Here is a 19,078-nt window from a genome sequence, read left to right on the forward strand (position 1 = left end):
ACTCCCATGATCCCTAGCTAAGAGGACCAGTGGTCAGGGATGATGGGAATTGAAGTCCAAAACATCTGGAGGGCCGAAGTTTGGGGATACCTGGACTAAGCTATCCGAAGAATGTTTGCTGTTTGGAATAGCAGATATAATGAAGAGAGAGGCAGAGAGAAGCAGTCATCCATGGAAGCAGAAGCCCAGGTTATACAAGAATCATTCTTAAAAAAACTTCCTTTGGAGTGAATCATTTCAGGTCACAGGTGTGGTTTGTCTCATGTTTGAATATTCCCACATGAGGTTGGGAATCCCCGCAAATAGATAAACATCTGGTGAGGAGGATGGTTAGGCAGAACCTACCTCCCTAAAATCTTAGACAGCATCTTAAAAAGCAGAGACATCACCTTGCCGACACAGGTCCGTATAGTTAAAACTACGGTTTTCCCAGTAGTGATGTATGGAAGTGAGAGCTGGACCATAAAGAAGGCTGATCGCCGAAGAATTGATGCTTTTGAATTATAGTGCTGGAGGAGACTCTTGAGAGTCCCATGGACTACAAGAAGATCAAACCTATCCATTCTGAAGGAAATCAGCCCTGAGTGCTCATTGGAAGGACATATCCTGAAGCTGAGGCTACAATACTTTGGCCACCTCATGAGAAGAGAAGACTCCCTGGAAAAGACCCTGATGCTGGGAAAGATTGAGGGCACAAGGAGAAGGGGACGACAGAGGACGAGATGGTTGAACACAGTGTTCTCGAAGCTACGAGCATGAGTCTGACCAAACTGCGGGAGGCAGTGGAAGACAGGAGTGCTTGGCGTGGTATGGTCCATGGGGTCATGAAGAGTCGGACACGACTAAGCAACAACAACAACAACAACAACAACAACCTCCTTAAGATACTAGTATCCTTAGCATAGCATGGTTGTTGTTTTTTTAAAAAAGGAAAATAGAGATTCTGCAGTCCCCATGTACAGCCTGAATGGTATAGGCTGGGCATAAACAAACTCGGCCTTCCAGATGTTTTGGGTCTACACCTCCCATAATCCCTAGCTAACAGGACCAGTGCTAACAGGACCAGTTGTAGTCCACTCCCAGATGGGAGTGGACTACAACTCCCATCATCCCTGACCACTGGTCCTGTTAGCTAGGGATGATGGGAGTTGTAGTCCCAAAACATCTGGAGGGCTGAGTTTGCCTATGTCTGGTATAGGCCAAAGTTAGCTTTACCACTTGATTGGATAAACTGGTCCACAGAGAGCTAGGAGAGGAAAAAGAGAGAATTGATGAAGGCATGCTTTTGAGGTGAGAGCAGGAGATCAAGGAGGTGAAAATTGAAGTGTTGGTAAAACCCGGGATCTGAAATGAAAGTAGGGCGCTGGAAACTCTGCACTTCTTTTGTGCATAGACTGACTTTGTACATTTCAGGAGAAGCTATAGCTAGTGAAGAAACATAGCTGCTGAACTATAAATAACGCAAAGGTTTAAAGCTCAGCCTTGTCAGGCTTATATGTGTGTTTGTTTTTTCTTAATTCTTTACAGACATAATATTTTATTTATTCAGATTGCCCCATGCCCTTCCTCCCAAAGGATTTCAGAGTGGCAAACCTTAGAATGTAACACTGGGTAGTATTCAGCTAAGTTGAGCAGACCCACAGAAATTAATGGACATGGCTTCATTGTGCTCATTAGCCTCAATGGGTCTACTCTAAAACTTAGCTGAATGCCATTTAAAATAAGATAAAAACATGCCTAAAAGCATTTAAATAATGAGCTTTTTATTGGAGCGAGTTCTTAACTCTTTGGTGCATCATTAAAAAATAATAATTAAAGTGTCACATGTCCCAAGTTCAGTTTTGGGGGGAAGTTGCCCATTTTCTCTTCATTAGACTTTGTGGGAAAATACACCGTGTGTGTGTTTGTGTGTGTGTGTGTGTGTGTGTAATGGGGGAAGTGCATAGCTGCCAAGTCTCCCGTATTCCCCGGGAAATCCCCGTTTTTCCAGCTGTTCCTAGCTGGGGGAAAAAATTGTTTTTTTTTTTTGTTTTTCCCTGGTTTATTCTGGCGCGGCGGCCATTTTGGAACTGGGCGGAGCATGCTCAGAAGTGACTTTTGATTCTGCTCTACCCAGTTCCAAAATGGCTGCAGTGTGACTTCTGGCGCGGCGGCCATTTTGGAACTGAGCAAAGCAGCATCAAAAGTAACTCCTGAGCATGCTCAGCCCAGTTCCAAAATGGCGGCAGCGCTACTTCTGGTCTGCTACTTCCGGCCCGGTCCCTTATTTCTCCGACAGCAACTTGGCAGGTATGGGGAAGTGGTATTTGCAATCTTGGTATCTGCTCATCCACAGCATCAATGGGCAGATGTGGATACATCACCTATTACTGGCACTGCTTGCACCTGTTTTCAAAAGGACACACTGTGGGGCAAGGCAGAATCAATCTGCAATGAGCTTTTATTTCAGAAATGAAACCCACTTCTCAAGAAGTGCTTTTCAGGGGCAAAAAGATACACTAGATTACTAGATACTATTCTAGATTGTGTGTGGACTATGCGGAGAAGAAAAGTGCTCAGTTTGCATTGATTCTAGAATTATTTGTCTGTAACCCCTGTCAACCACAGAAACACAATCCAACTGCCTGTCACGAAAATTAACCAAAACAATCGAACTCCGTTTGAGGCTGATCTTCTAGCGTGGCTTTTTTCTTCTTCATCAAAATGAACATGCCTGCATTTCTGTGTAGCGATGGATAGTGCCCTTCAGCTGGTTAGAAGCTGGAGTGTAATTATATTGTTATGAGTTTGTGAGTACCAGACCCCTTTAATCCCTGGACCCAGTAAGTGTCAGAACTTAATCAAGGCTTGAGGTGTTAAAATGGGGTGGGGGCGGGGGCAGACAATTCTAACCCCTGGTTCCAACAACTGTTCAAAGCTGAATAAGCCAGGCTAATTTCCAGGGTTGAGGTGATTGCCTGAGTGATGGACTATTGTGGAGGGGGCGGGGAGAGAAGGTGATGGGCCAATAAGAGAGCAAATAAAAGGCGGCTCTGTGCCAGATGACAAATGGGTGGGGCCCCTCCTCCAGCTCTTAAATAGTGAGGGCAAAAGCCAGTGTGACTGGGAGCGACCGCCGAGACCACATAACACCGGTCTTGAAAGATCTACATTGGCTCCCAGTACGTTTCCGAGCACAGTTCAAAGTGTTGGTGCTGACCTTTAAAGCCCTAAATGGCCTCGGTCCAGTATACCTGAAGGAGCGTCTCCACCCCCATCATTCTGCCCGGACACTGAGGTCCAGCGCCAAGGGCCTTCTGGTGGTTCCCTCGTTGCGAGAAGCCAAGTTGCAGGGAACCAGGCAGAGGGCCTTCTCGGTAGTGGCGCCCACCCCGTGGAACGCCCTCCCATCAGATGTCAAAGAGAAAAACAGCTACCAGATTTTTAGAAGACATCTGAAGGCAGCCCTGTTTAGGGAGGCTTTTAATGTTTAATAGATTATTTTATTTTATTTTTTCTGTTGGGAGCCGCCCAGAGTGGCTGGGGAAACCCAGCCAGATGGGCGGGGTATAATAATAATAATAATAATAATAATAATAATAATAATAATAATAATAATAATAATTACAGTTGAAAGGGTGTGTGAAAAAGTGGCAGGCTGGAAAAAGCAGAGAGCGAGCAAGCCATGACAGATCTTTGCTTGAATTCAAGGCTGCAGCTATGAGAGAAGGAGACCCCTTCGGTGTGTTGACCCTGTGAACCCCTCCATCATAGGCCCACCTTCTAAATATGTAGAATAAACCTTTTATCCTAAAGACACCACAGTCTCTGCAGAGCATCACTTCAAAAAGGAAAAATGGACCCAGTGTAAGTGCCTAGAACTCCTAGAATCCCACAGCGCTTGGAGATTGAAGAGGTGTACAACAATATGTTAAGCAAAGAGACTTTGGGCAGGACCTGAAGCTTAGTCTGAGTTGCTTCCACAGTTTCTCAAACCAGTTGGCTCCAAACAGTAAATTTCAGGGTTACTCTGGAAGGTCCAAACCCCTGCTCTGGTAAGATTTATGGGTGCCCCACAAACAAACCTCCCTCCTCTATCAGAAGCAAAGCCACACTCTACACCTCCCTGTGTCTTATGTCTATCTCTTCTCCAGTGGAAATGGGGAAGCAGAAAGGAGGTCCACTTTTCACTCTACAAGCAACCAACCAACCAAACACAAACACTGGATCCCTCCCCCCCCAATCAAATTGCAATGATTTTCTGGCGCCTTCGTAACTGAAGAAAATGCAAACAAAAGCCCACCTAGCAGTCAGTTGATTGGGTTTGAAGCCTGTTTTACTTTTTCAAATCTTCCCGGGATTGGAAATGTTGTGTATTGAGTCAAAGGATTTTATATCTGTATTACTATTGTCTGTATTTGCATTAGGGTAAAGTAACTGCCTTTTGGTTCCAGAAGGTACAGCTACTATTGGTTCATTTAAGCTGCTGTATTTGGATACTCTGTCTTATTGGGTTCCTCCAAAAGGTAGCACTGTGATTGCCTGATATTGTTACCTCCAAAATGAATCCCTTTCTAGGTAGTCCCCCGTCCCTATAAATGTAGCTTTCCTCTCCTCAGAGCTCAGTCTTTAATAAAGAAGTGTTACTAGAGAACTGTCTCCAGCATATAATGTCAAGAGAGCTGAAATCACGAACCCCACGTCACAACAGGAGAAATCCGAATTCACTGTACCAAAAAAAGTGGTGGTTTCTGAATAAGGGCAATATCGTATGAATGATGCCCAGAAATATTGGACTCAAACAGCCTCAAAGTCCAGTATGGAAAAGCCCTTAGGAGCGGCTCTCTTCCCTGTCAGGTCTGGAGTTTTACAATTTAGAGCTTGCATCTTTTTTCCAGAAATGCACGAAGCTCCCTAAAGGCCTGTGCTAATATAAACTGATGCAACAGCCTTGCCAGCTTGCCTCTGCCAGCCAGTTTTTTTTAGCAATAATAATTTATTATGTCACGATCTTGAAAGGCTAAAAGGGATTTGTGCACTGTAAATATCATGTTGTTATATCTCCTATGTTTTTAATCATTTATGTGCTTGTATTCTAAGCACTGGCTGCTTTCTCTTGCTAGCTTGTACTTCTATAGGAATATAAATCTTTCACCACATACTATTTCCGTTCCGCCGCTTAGAAGAAAAATCCCTGGGTTAATTATGCACAACCTACATAGAGAGACAGCCAAGAGCTGTGTTTGTTAAAAGGTGAAGAGTTTAGGAACAGGACGAATTTTTCACCCTGACTCAAATTAAGGGAGAAGACGCTGGGGCAGCGTCGCTCGGAAGTCCCAGGGCCACATTAACACATTTGCATCGTGAAGCCTCTGGTGCAGGGAACAAGTTCTTGAGAGAAGGCCTAATCCAGTGCAGTCCATAAACATTCCTCAGCTCCTGAAGCCCTTGTCTTGTGACATCTGGCTTTATCAATCCCATTAATGTCAGCTTCCTCACTCAAACCCTCAGAGGGAACCAAACAAAGCTCTCTATGACCATTCAGAGTGAAGTAAATCCATTCCAGATGCTACAATCCATTCCTTATGTTGGGAGTAGCAGAAAGCATATTTTTGCACTATCCCTCCAACATTCCTCAGGTGAAAAGAGGGACACTTTTCACTTCCCCTGACCCTCCACAGCACCCCATTTTTGTGTCTCCCCCTTCACAGAACAGAGTGGTGCATGCTCTAGATATTAGGAATGCTTTGATGGTGTTTCCTGCTTGGCAGAGAGTTGGACTGGATGGCCCTTGTGGTCTCTTCCAACTCTATGATTCTATGATCTCCTGCTAGGACCACTGCACATAGCTGTCAAGTTTTCCCTTTTCTCGTGAGGAAGCCTATTAAGCATAACAGAATTTTCCTTTAAAAAAGGGAGAACTTGACAGCTATGCCACTGCAATGCACTCTACGTGGGGCTACCATTGAAGGTGACGCGGAAACTGCAACTAATCCAGCATGCGGCAGCTAGACTGGTGACTGGGAGCAGCCGGCGAGAACACATAACAGCGGTCTTGAAAAACCTACATTGGCTCCCAGTACATTTCCAAGCACAATTCAAAGTGTTGGTGCTGACCTAAATGGCCTTGGTCCAGTATACCTGAAGGAACCTCTCCACCCCCAGCGTTGAGTCCGAACACCAAGGTCCAGCGCCAAGGGCCTTCTGGCGGTTCCCTCACTGTGAGAAGTGAGGTTACAGGGAACCAGGCAGAGGGCCTTCTTGGTAGTGGCACCCACCCTGTGGAATGCCCTCCCATCAGATGTCAAGGAAATAAGCAACTATCTGACTTTTAGAAGACATCTGAAGGCAGCCCTATATAGGGAAGTTTTGAATGTTGGATGTTTTATCGTGTTCTTAATATTCTGTTGGGAGCCGCCAGGTGGGTGGGGTATAAGTAATTTCTTCTTCTTCTTCTTCTTCTTCTTCTTCTTCTTCTTCTTCTTCTTCTTCTTCTTCTTCTTCTTCTTCTTCTTCTTCTCCCTCTCCCTCTCCCTCTCCCTCTCCCTCTCCCTCTCCCTCTCCCTCTCCCTCTCCCTCTCCCTCTACATTTCTACACCCTCCATCAGCCTAAGAAAAACCCTAAATCCTTGGTAGATTTACAAAAAGAAAAAGAAACACACCAATAAATAAATTTTAGAAACGGGCAAGATTACGTGTGGACGCACAAAGCATTTTTTGTTTTAAAAAATCAAGACTCCTTTTGCTGTGCTCCCCTTTCTTCCTGCCCCAGTCAGCCCTGTCTTCCACCTGCTCCTCAGAGATGGCACATCACATGGGGCTGGTATTTGTTGGTGGCAAACTCTCCTCCTCTTCGCCTGCTCTCCAGCAGCCCAAGGGAGGAGGTCAGCAGCAGTGGCAATGAAGAGGCAATGGGAGGCTCCCTCACAGCTTCCACTACTGCCATCACTTGGGACTAGCGCCCGCTCATCCTCCTCCCTGAGCTCAGCAGTGGTGGCACTGGAAATAGAGGCATTCTGGGATCAGATCTGAAGCTGGGATGGCTTTCGGAATTCTGGGACTGTCCCTAGAAAATCAAGACACTTGGAGGGCGGGTTATAGGGAGCAGAGTGGCAGGTGCATTGGATCGGATTTCTGCGTGCACCACACTCCCTCCTGCCCCTCCCCCAATTAACTGGCACCAATGCTTTTTTGCTTTTTGCATCTGTCTTGCTTAAAAATTTTTTTGTTAGTGTGGGTTAGGGCTTACCATGGGCTTTTCCCTAGAAAAACCCTCAGTTTAGCACTGAATGGGAACAAATAGAGCTTTTTGCGGATTGCCATTTGTTCTGATTTAGTGTGGGGTTTTTCCAGGGGAAAGCAGCGGGGCAAAGGCAAAACCACTCAAACCTGTGCCTGCAAAGCATGGGGCAAGCAGAAAACGGCTTGGACCCACGCTTTCTGGGCACGGGGGAAGCGGATGTGTGGGCAAGACCTCGCTTGAGATGTCATTCCGCAGTGTTCTTCAGCCTTGTGCTTGCCCCGAAAATGAATCAGGCCCTTTGGCATTCCATTTGACTGATGCTTTCAATTTCCACTGGGGATTATGGGGGGGTTGCAATTTCACACTTATGCTGCCCGTGGGAAAAGCTGGTGCCAATGTTGCAATGCTGGCACTGCCTTCACTTTGCAAACAGTTAAGGGAAATAAGTGAAATAAGTGGTTTTCAAAAGAGGAGGGAATTAAGGTGCTGGAGGAGACTCTTGAGAATCCCATGGACTGCAAGAAGATCAAACCTATCCATTCTTAAGGAAATCAGCCCTGAGTGCTCCCTGGAAGGACAGATCGTGAAGCTGAGGCTCCAATACTTTGGCCACCTCATGAGAAGAGAAGAATCCTTGGAAAAGACCCTGATGTTGGGAAAGATTGAGGGCACTAGGAGAAGGGGACGACAGAGGACGAGATGGTTGGACAGTGTTCTCGAAGCTACCAACATGAGTTTGACCAAACTGCGGGAGGCAGTGGAAGACAGGAGTGCCTGGCCTGCTATGGTCCATGGGGTCATGAAGAGTCGGACATGACTAAACGGCTAAACAACAACAACAAAAAAAAAATCCTCTCCCTGATCCTGACCTTCTTTTCTTTCTTTCTTTCTTTCTTTCTTTCTTTCTTTCTTTCTTTCTTTCTTTCTTTCTTTCTTTCTTTCTTTGCTACACTTTTGCTGTTTGTAAATTTGCTGCGCCTGCTTTGCTGTTCGGGAAGATGTTCGGTTAAAGACTGGGGGAAAATACAAAATGGAGGGTTGTAAATTCTCCCCCAACTGGAGGGGATGTTTGGGTGGGTGGGTGGGGGGCCTGGAGATAGGCAAGGCTTGCCACCGGCTGCAGTCCTGACGTGATGGCAGCTCTTTATTTTACTTTGAAGAAAAACGTTTGCGGGGCAGCTGCCAGTTCTGCTCCCAGAATGCTCCAGGCATACAATTTCCAGGGAGCACTCTAGAAAGAGGCAGTGGTGGCTGCCAGTCAGAGGCTGCTCAGTGGGGCTCTGTTGCAGCATGTCCATATATTAAGAGAAATGAACAGGAAGATGCATGCATGTTTTTGTGCATATTTTTTTTTATTTAAAAAGTGAATCACAAATTGATGCAGAAATGGGGTGTACAGTCGTACCTCGGTTTACGAACCGCTCGGGTTGCGAACAGTTCGGGTTACGAACTCCGCAAATCCAGAAGTGTTTTCGATTTGCACATGCGCAGAAGCACGAAAATTGCGCTTTGCGCATGCGCAGAAGCGGTGCTTGGTTTGCGAACTTTTCGGGTTACGAACTGCGACCCGGAACGGATCGAGTTCGTAACCCGAGGTACTACTGTACTGACCTAAGGTTGGAAAGAAGAGAGAAACTGAAAGAAGCCAAAACTGAATGATTTGCCCATTCCTAGGTAGTGACTGGTAATTCACTGGTTTCAGGCTCCTTATCAGAATGTATTGAATTATATTGACTGTTTTTTTTCCTAGCTTGTAAACAAATGCATTATAATAATCTATTTGTATTTGTTTCCCACCAAAATGCACCTTTCTCTATCAGAAAAGTGAGGACACAATACTTTTTTCTTTTCTTTTTTTAAGTTTGTGGAATCTGCATTTCAGATTTTGACCCAGTATTGTTCATTGGCAGTGAAAATTTAAAAATAGAATAAAATAAACAGCAAACAGCAAATCATAAAACCTGCCTTTAACTAGAATAATTGATCTGAGTGTGTGGAACATGAAAACTCCCAGAGCTTGTTAGTCTTTATGATGTTGTTTTAATTAAAAAGCATTATACAGGAGAAAAATAAATATTTTATAAACCATCAACTTTCATTTTGCTAAAAGGAAAATTTTAGTCACTGAAAGGATGTTGTTCTGGAAAGCAGAATGGGGCATTGCGCATGATGCCTTCTTATTCCTTCGTCTTAAATTCCAAAAGTTCTTCACAACTTAATCATATAGGTCCATGCACTGGTAGCTTCACAGAAGCTCATTTCAGGCTCAGGGGTCCAGCTCACAGCGGCGGCCTCAGTAGTAGGTTCCCCCTACCACTGGTCCTGCATGGGGTGCTGTATTCTATGGTTATTTATTACTTACTAAATTTCTATACTCTTTACTGGAGGATCACAGGGTGGTTTGCAATTTAAAAACACAAAAATACAGAACCTGATAACAAACATGCAATGCAATGCAATGCAATGCAATGCAATGCAATGCAATGCAATGCAATGCAATGCAATGCAATGCAATGCAATGCAATGCAATGCAATGCAATGCAATGCAATACACACACACACCCCGCCAGTTTAAAAGGGCATAGATCTGCCAAAGGCCTGGGAGAAGAGGAACATTTTTTGCCCGGCGCCTAAAGATGCATAATGAAGGCTGTGGGAATGTTCAGGGATGCAGGAGAGGATATATTGTTTGATTATATCCTTTCCAACCTGTGTTAACAAATTCTACAATTTAGCAGAGTTTACTCACATTCTGTTCACAAATGGATCCCAGAAGGCAGGCTTAAGTTAGAAAAGTAATATACCTGGAAACTATCCCACAAGGAGATAGTCCCTTTCTCCTCTCTTGGCTGCAAGTTGGAAGCCAAGAGAGCATCTTAGGCTAAGCAGATGTTGCTTCTTTGACGAATGTGGTCAGTCCTCCTTTTGTTACCTGGGCAGGTGAGGTCACTCCCACCTCTAGTCACATGCAGAGGAAGTCTGTCTCAGCCTAGGAGAAACAGGAAGTTCTGACTGGCTGGTCCAGACATCCCCTTTTATGTCCACTCTAGAGATGTTGTACTTGACTGCTCTTGTGTTTCACATCCCACAAAGGTGCAGGTGAGACTTGTTTTGGAGGAGGCAGAAAAAGAAGGGCCTGAGATGATGATGGCAGGATCCAAGTCAGTTCCTATGGGGAGAGACGGACCTTGAGGTATTGTGGTCCTGAGTTGTTTGAGAGCCAGTGTGCTGTAGTGGTTAAGAGCGGTAGAACCGGGTTCGCTTCCCTGCTCCTCCACCTGCAGCTGCTGGGTGACCTTGGGCTGGTCACACTTCTCTGAAGTCTCTCAGCCTCACTCACCTCACAGAGTGTTTGTTGTGGGAGGGGGGGAAGGGAAAGGAGATTGTTAACCGCTTTGAGACTCCTTAGGGTAGTGATAAAGCGGGATATCAATTCGGAACTCTTCTTTGAAGACGCGGGTGGCACTGTGGTCTAAACCACTGAGCCTCTTGGGCTTGCCGATCAGAAGTTTGGTGGTTCGAATTCCCGCGACATTGTGAGCTCCCGTTGCTCGGTCCCATCTCCTGCCAACCTAGCAGTTCGAAAGCACGTCAAAGTGCAAGTAGATAAATAGGTACAGCTCTAGCGGGAAGGTAAACGGCGTTTCCGTGCGCTGCTCTGGTTCGTCAGAAACGGCTTAGTCATGCTGGCCACATGACCCAGAAGCTGTATGCTAGCTCCCTTGGCCTATAGAGTGAGATGAGCGCCACAACCTCAGAGTCGTCCTCGACTGGACTTAACGATCAGGGATCCCTTTACCTTTTAGGTCAAAACCAGCACTTTGAATTGAGCCCAGAAACTAACTGGAAAACACCCAAACCTACATTGTTCATCCTGTTGTCCATTGTGATGAAACTATGTCCCCTATGCACCCCATTCATTTCAATGCCAAGGAAATGCAATGCAAACAGGAAACGTAGCAAGTTGTGTATCGTTTGTGAACTCAAAGCAACAGCAGCAGCGAATATCAATTGTATTTGCTGGCTTTATTTCTGTTCTGGACATAGAACATTTAAGCAAACATTGGCAATATCTTGCTCCCATTTCTGTTGTCATTTGAATTCTCCAACATCCCTAGACAAAGCCAGTGACCTATAAGTCTGTGGCTCACTATCAAGACATAAGCCCGATTATTTAGGACTGGTTTTCTGGCTCCAGTCCTTGGTCCTACTGTTTTATCTCTCAACGCTTTGGTTTGTACATGAGGCTGTGTTCCATGCGCCAAATCTACATTCTTCTTTTCCAGGGGGTTGGGCATCATAACTAGTTTAAAAACTAGATCCAAAGGCATTAGGCCTCCTAGCTGAAGGAGCAGATTAAAAGGGGATGAGTCAGCTGCATCAATATTTCAGCTCACTTTGTCTCATGTGGTTGCTAAGAGAGAGGGAGGGAAGAGTGATGAGGCATTGTATTAAAGTCAAGACTGGATGGAGTGGAGAAGAGAGGGATAGGGGGTTGTGCATCATGTACCCAGACTGAAGGTTTGGCCCGAGCAATTAATTAGACTATTGATGGATATTGGAGGACTTTTAACTATACATTTCATCATTAGCATGCTGGTATAGATTGCAGCTTGACCTATGTGGCCAACTCAGACGCAAAAAGAGATTAAGGAGCTCTGAGAAATGAGCGAGTGGGAATAAACAATGGCTGTTATGGATGGCATTTGTCCTTATCGTCAATGTGCAAGGACAGGCCTCATGATCAGCAAAGGAGGATTCTCAGAAACATATTAATAGCAAAGGACAGATCCGGCAGATCTTGCCAGGGAATGACTCTGCAAACTATATGCGTTCTTGGCTGCTCACAGGGCCTCCCCCTCCCCATCCAAAACAGAGTCAAGGACTTGAAAGGGGCATCACAATCCACATCTCAACATTCTTTTGACCTTGAGGCCTTGTCAACAGGTAACACTTGCATGTGTTCAGAGGTGTTCACTGGTTGCCGATTTGCTCCCAGGCCAGGTTCAAAGTGTTGCTATTAGTATATAAAGCCCCTTATAACTTGGGACCAGATTTCCTATGAAATCAACTTATCCCACAATTGTCCACTCAACCGCTTTGATTGGTAGAATTGGCATGAGTACAGGTGCCATGTAATACCTGTTCTGTAGTTCTAAGAACTTGATAGTTTACACTTATTTTTGCCCCCCCCCCCGAAATTTTATTAAGGTTTTTTTCCATAATACAATACAATTAAACACAATCTAATCTAAATAAAAGCAGGAAAAGGAAAAGAAAAAAGAAAAGAAAAAGTGGTGTCCTCTGTCAAACTCCCTGTCTATTGAGATTGAGCTGGTACCTTCATTGTACTCTGTTTGACACCTGCCAAAAGCATTCCTGTTTGGACAAGCCTGCCCAGATGCTTAGAAAGTTGAGGCAATTTTTATATCCCTGTTCCATAGTTTCTCCCAACTTTCTATCGTGATTGATTTTCCCAAATCTTGTCCCCAGCGGATCATTGATGTTTTAGTTAATTCTTCTTTTGTCTCCCACTCCAATAATAGACTATATAAATTTTTTATAGATTTACTCTTGCCAATTGTTAAAATTTTATCAAATTTAGAAATTTCTTTATTGAATCCTATCTTTCTATCTTTTTGGAACCTTTGGTTTAATTGAAAATATTGTAGCCAACTACTTAAAAGATGTTTTAATTCATTATAATTTCTTAATTTTAATTCACCCCCATCCTCCACTAATACATTTTTATATGTTAGCCAATTTGAACCCATATTTCTTCTTCTAACTGCCACCACTTCGAGTGGCGATATCCATCCGGGAGTTTTTGTTTCCAGGATACCGCAGTATTTTTTTCCATATTCTATAAATGATACAAATCTTGTATGATTTGTATCATTTACATTTATTGATCAATGTTTAAAAATTTATTTATGTATTTTCTTTTCTTGATCTTTTTCTTTTTCATACTTTTTCTTTTTCTTTTTGTGTTTGTATGATTTGTAATACCAGTACTGAAATAGAAAAATAAAAATTATTTTTAAAAAAAGAAAAAAAGAAAGTTGAGGCAATTTTAATCTGTTTTAGTATTTCAACTTTCCCATGTTTTAAAGTAGTGTTACAAATCTTGCTTGATTTTACTGTTTTATCTTTTGTAATCTCCTTTGAAGTATTTTACAACCAAGTTCTCTTTCTTCACACACACACACACACACACACACACACACACACACACACTGTGTTACTGCTGTACTACCTTACTTTTTCTAACAGGGAGTCTTAAGGTGGGCCTAATTTCTGGCTTCCCTGGTGATATTGTGGGGATCATTTCATCTCCCATTTTTCCTTAGCTTAGGGATGAGGAAGCTTCATTCCCTCAAGAGAAACCTTCTGGAAGCTGCTCACCAAGGGCGAGCGTGGGCAGAGGGAAGAGTAGGCAGATCAGTTGATGACTTGTAAGTGGGTGGCACTGTGGGTTAAAGCACTGAGCCTAGGGATTGCCGATCAGAAAGTCGGCTGTTCGAATCCCTGTGACAGGGTGAGCTCCCGTTGCTCAGTCCCTGCTCCTGCCAACCTAGCAGTTTGAAAGCACGAAGTGCAAGTAGATAAATAGGTACCACTACGGCGGGAAGGTAAACAGAGTTTCCATGTGCTGCTATGGTTCGTCAGAAGTGGCTTAATCATGCTGGCCACATGACCTGGAAGCTGTACGCCAGCTCCCTCGGCCAATAACACAAGATGAGCGCCGCAACCCCAGAGTCGTCCGCGACTGGACCTAATGGTCAGGGGTCCCTTTACCTTTACTTTTACCTTTATATTGCAGGCTTCATTCCAGCGACGTAAAGATGAAAAAAGGCCCATTCTCAGACTTTTCTAGTAATTGAGGCATCTTGGACTTTCAGCTTCCTAATGCACATAAAATTTCCCAAGCAATTTTGACAATGGAAACGGATGAAGTCTTAATTCTGGCTGCTAGTGGAAGCCCAAAGTGCCCTTGATCAGTATCCTGAATCTTTAGGCACTGTAGCATGGGTTAAATTTCCAAAGAGACCTTAAACTTTGAGACCTTAAAATTTGGAGATATAGATCCTGTTATAGAAACTGGGGTGTGGAACTTGTCCCCATTTTATCATAAATTCTTTTGTTTGTTCATCTTTTAATTTCTACTCAAGTACAAATTATACATTTTAGAAAGGTTTTTCTTTGTATTTTGTAGAATTTCTGATTGGAATTTAGACTCTTCCCTCAAAAAGCCAATTATCTTATCATGCGCAAATTTATTGTTTAGTTGGTAGTACTGAAGCCAGCTAGTGCAGTATACTTTTAATTCTTCATACGGTTTAAGTTTTAACTGTCCTCCTCCTTCCTCTTTTATCAATTGTCTATATGTTGCTCCAATTTTATCCATATTTTTCGTTTTGATTGAAAGTATATCAAATGGGGCCATCCATCATGGGGTTTGGGTTTCCAGAAGTCTATGATATTTCCTCCAGGCCTTAATTAATGGATTCCTGATAATATGGTTCATAAAACCCTGATGTACTATTGTCTTGTCTTCCAATAAGTAAGCGTGCCATCCATATGTTATATCATGCCCCTCAACGTCTAATAAATCGGTATTCTCAAGACGAATCCACTCCTTAATCCAACAGAGGCAGGATGCCTCAAAGTAGATATTCAAATCAGGGAGGCCAACCCCCCCCCAATTCAAATCCCCACGACGGGGTGAGCTCCCGTTGCTCAGTCCCAGCTCCTACCAACCTAGCAGTTTGAAAGCACGCCAGTGCAAGTAGATAAATAGGTACCACTGTGGCGGGAAGGTAAACAGCATTTCTGTGCACCCTGGCTTCCATTGCAGTGTCCCATTGTGCCAGAAGCAGTTTAGTCATGCTGGCCACATGACCCGGAAAGCTATATGCGGACAAACGCCAGCTGAAGCGCGATGAGCACCGCACCCCATAGTCACATTTGATTGGACTTAACCGTCCAGGGGTCCTTTACCTTTTTCAACCTTTTTAGGCTCAGGCTGTATATTGTTGTTGTTGTTTAGTCGTTTAGTCGTGTCCGACTTTTCGTGACCCCATGGACCATAGCACGCCAGGCACTCCTGTCTTGCACTGCCTCCTGCAGTTTGGTCAAACTCATGTTCGTAGATTCGAGAACACTGTCCAACCATCTCATCCTCTGTCGTCCCCTTCTCCTTGTGCCCTCCATCTTTCCCAACATCAGGGTCTTTTCCAGGGAGTCTTCTCTTCTCATGAGGTGGCCAAAGTATTGGAGCTTCACGATCTGTCCTTCCAGTGAGCACTCAGGGCTGATTTCCTTCAGAATGGATAGGTTTGATCTTCTTGCAGTCCATGGGACTCTCAAGAGTCTCCTCCAGCACCATAATTCAAAAGCATCAATTCTTTGGCGATCAGCCTTCTTTATGGTCCAGCTCTCACTTCCATACATCACTACTGGGAAAACCATAGCTTTAACTCTACGGACCTTTGTAGGCAAGGTGATGTCTCTGCTTTTTAAGATGCTGTCTAGCATCTTAACATCTTTAAGAGGCTGTATATATGTGTAAGCAAACCATATATCATAAATACACCACCAGGCTCCACTGCACCCCATTTCAAGAGGAAACATAGAATCATAGAATCCTAGAGTTGGAAGAGACCACAAGGGCCATCCAGTCCAACCCCCTGCCAAGAAGGAAACACCATCAAAGCATTCTTGACATATGCCTGTCAAGCCTCTGCATGACGCTTACCCAACATGAATGCTGGGTAAGCGTCAAGAACCCCTGGAATCTCACACCACTCAGAGATTGATGTGATGTGCAGCAATGCAATCAATTCTACCTTACCCCAAGGAGCATATATTAGGGTTATTTTTTATGTCTCACAAAAGATGAAGGTGCTTCTGAACAATAATCATATGTAGTCTAAAAACAGGAGGATATTTAGAGCCTAGCCTCTCTAAATGGAACCTCGGGTGTGTGTGTGTGTGGCCAATAACATCCGCAGAATATCTTGCCAAGCAATTGGCTCCCTAACTAATTTCCATGGGTAGAAATGTGATTTAACCCCTCCCCAGCGAAAAGTTATAAGCGTTACGCAAATCATTCCTTGCTATTCTCAACATTCCCTGAATATTTCATGTGAGCAGGAGCCCAGAAATCCAACTCAAAAAACGTCACGCAGCGCAAAAAAAATTGAGGCATCCCATTAATAAAGGTGCCTTTTATCAATACAACATGTTGCACATGAAAGTTGCCTCATTAAGGAAAGGCTGAAAAGCAAGTCACCACCCCCTCTGCATTCTTGCTGCAATTCTCTCCTGAATAATTCGTATATATATCTGCTTTCTGTCAGGCCAGGCAGTAAGAGAGTGTATTCCAAATGAGGTTTTTTTGCAATAAATGGGAGATTAATTTGATGATCCAGATGATACAATGTGAGCCAAAGGTGAAAAGAAGTGTTCCATTAGCAGGCCTTGAGACTCCAGCAGGGGCTGAGAAATTGCTGCTGATGAATTAATGAATGCAAATCACTGGATCTTACACCTTTTACATAATGATCCATACAAGGTGGTGTCCTCGCTCATAAAACAATGCAGTGCAAAAGGAAAGCATGTTTGGCACTCATGCTAATAATGTAAGAAATAAGTAACAAAAGTAGGATCAAAAGAGCCCAAAGGAAAAATTCTAATAGAGTGCATAACAAAGACTAGATGTCCTTCATCTAGATACGCTGGGCAAGACATACACTCTACACACACAAATAAACAAAAACACACATTTGTAAAAATAAGGTTTAACAATGTTTGCCTTCTTCATGAGGTCTGTGATAAGGGTAAGTTACAGATTAAAAAGGCATACGATTTTATTAAAAAATATAAAGAATCTAATCCATTATATACCCCAACTTTATTTATTTGTGTATGTTTATTATGTTTTGTAAATTCAGCCATGTTTTATCAATTCAGGGAGTTGTGGCCTTGATTTTTCATAGTATCCAGGTTAGAGAGAGTTTAGGAGGAGGTTGAGATCACCTGAAGTTAAACACATTTTGGTTTCCAATTTAATAGCTGCTGCAAAGAAAAGGGGGGTCTAGCAAATCTGTTTGACTATATCTGCTTGGAACGTAAAACTAGAAATTGTTATTGCAAGGATAAGACTTAGAAATTGACTTCAAGTTATTTGTTAATGAATTAACACTGATGATGCGCTTGCATCACTCAGTGGGACTAAACATAAAAAATCAACATATAATCTAAGAACAATAAACCCAGATAGAAGCAACCAAAAAAGTTCTCAACAGGTCTGATCATAGAATCATAGAAATGTGGAGTTGAAAGAGACCCTAAGGGTCATCTAGTCCAACCCCCTGCAACGCAGGAATCTCAACTAAAGCATCTGTGACAGATGGCCATCCAACCTCTGCTGGAAGGAGAGTCCACAGATGTCTGATATATACATTGTGAGCTGAAAAAAGGATCAAGAAAGAGGGCCAAAAAGCCTTCCAAGGCAAAATACCCCACAAATGAGGCTGCAACCACAGCAAAGGCCACAGACAGAACATTGAGAAGGCCTTTCCCAGCAGTTCTCAGGGAGCAGACAGGCTGGTATGAGAGAAAGCATTGACAGCTTGGACCCAACTCATTTAGGAGTTAAAAGTAACTACCAACCAGTGCCACTACTGCTAGATTGGAGCAATGCGCTCCCATAGGTGCCACTGATGCAACAATCTGGACCAATGGATGCTTCCCCACACAGAGGGAGAGATAGCTCACTCGGTAGAGCATGAGATTCTTAATCTCTGCGTCTTGAGTTCAAGCCCCTTGCTGGGTGTTCGATTTCTACACTAGATGATCCTTGTGGATCCTTGTGGTTTACCCCACAGTGCCACCCGTGTCCTCTATATCTACAATATCAGATCTCAATTTCATCCTTAATTGAGTACTGGCAATAACCGTTTTGCACGGGGATTGCGTTCCTCCTTCACCCCATTACATCCCACCCCCTTTTCCAGTCACTTCCAGGTTGTGGCAGTGCCCGTGTGCAGAAAAACTGTCTTTGCCTGTGTAGGGATGGAATGGGGGGGCAGGTTTGGCATAGAATTAATCAGGACCACCCGCTTCCAATGAGCTGAGAGTTACTCCTGTATCATACATACAAATGACAAGTATGGCATTCCAGGCTAGGACCAGTATCCCCAAATCGTGTATGTGTTCATCTTCCACTGGAAAGTATAAAATAAGCACTGTACTAAATGCTGTTGTACTGGAAATAAATTCTGCAGAGGTTTTGCAGGTCAGAAGAATTAATTTCACATTCTATGTCAATTACTGAGGAAATTAGTTTTCAAGAGATTATAGGACTCTTCAGCAATCATCATACAGGATCCGCATGATTCCTCTCAGCTGCATTAATTTTAGATGGCTTAATAATTTATTCAAGCACAACAGAGGAAGGCATTTTCTCACTAAGCAATGAAATCAATATTATTGATCATGTCCTAATTCCTACACATCTGGCCCAGCACCATTGCCTATATTGCTCTCCTTCAACACTCATTTTAAGCTCCAAACAGTTCCAGTTTGCACAACACCTCTCCCCTTTTATAAGAAAGAGGAGGAGGAGGAATGGGAATCAGACAGCTATGCTGTTGGGGTTTTGAATGGCAGTGTCCAGTTTATGTAATCTCCCATAAAAGGAAAACAGTGGTACCTCGGGTTACAGACGCTTCAGGTTACAGACACCACTAACCCAGAAATAGTACCTCAGGTTAAGAACTTTGCTTCAGGGCGAGAACAGAAATCGTGTGGCAGCAGCAGGAGGCCCCATTAGCTAAAGTGGTACCTCCA

This window comes from Zootoca vivipara, chromosome 13 (genome assembly GCF_963506605.1).
Source record: "Zootoca vivipara chromosome 13, rZooViv1.1, whole genome shotgun sequence".
Lineage (NCBI taxonomy): Eukaryota > Metazoa > Chordata > Lepidosauria > Squamata > Lacertidae > Zootoca > Zootoca vivipara.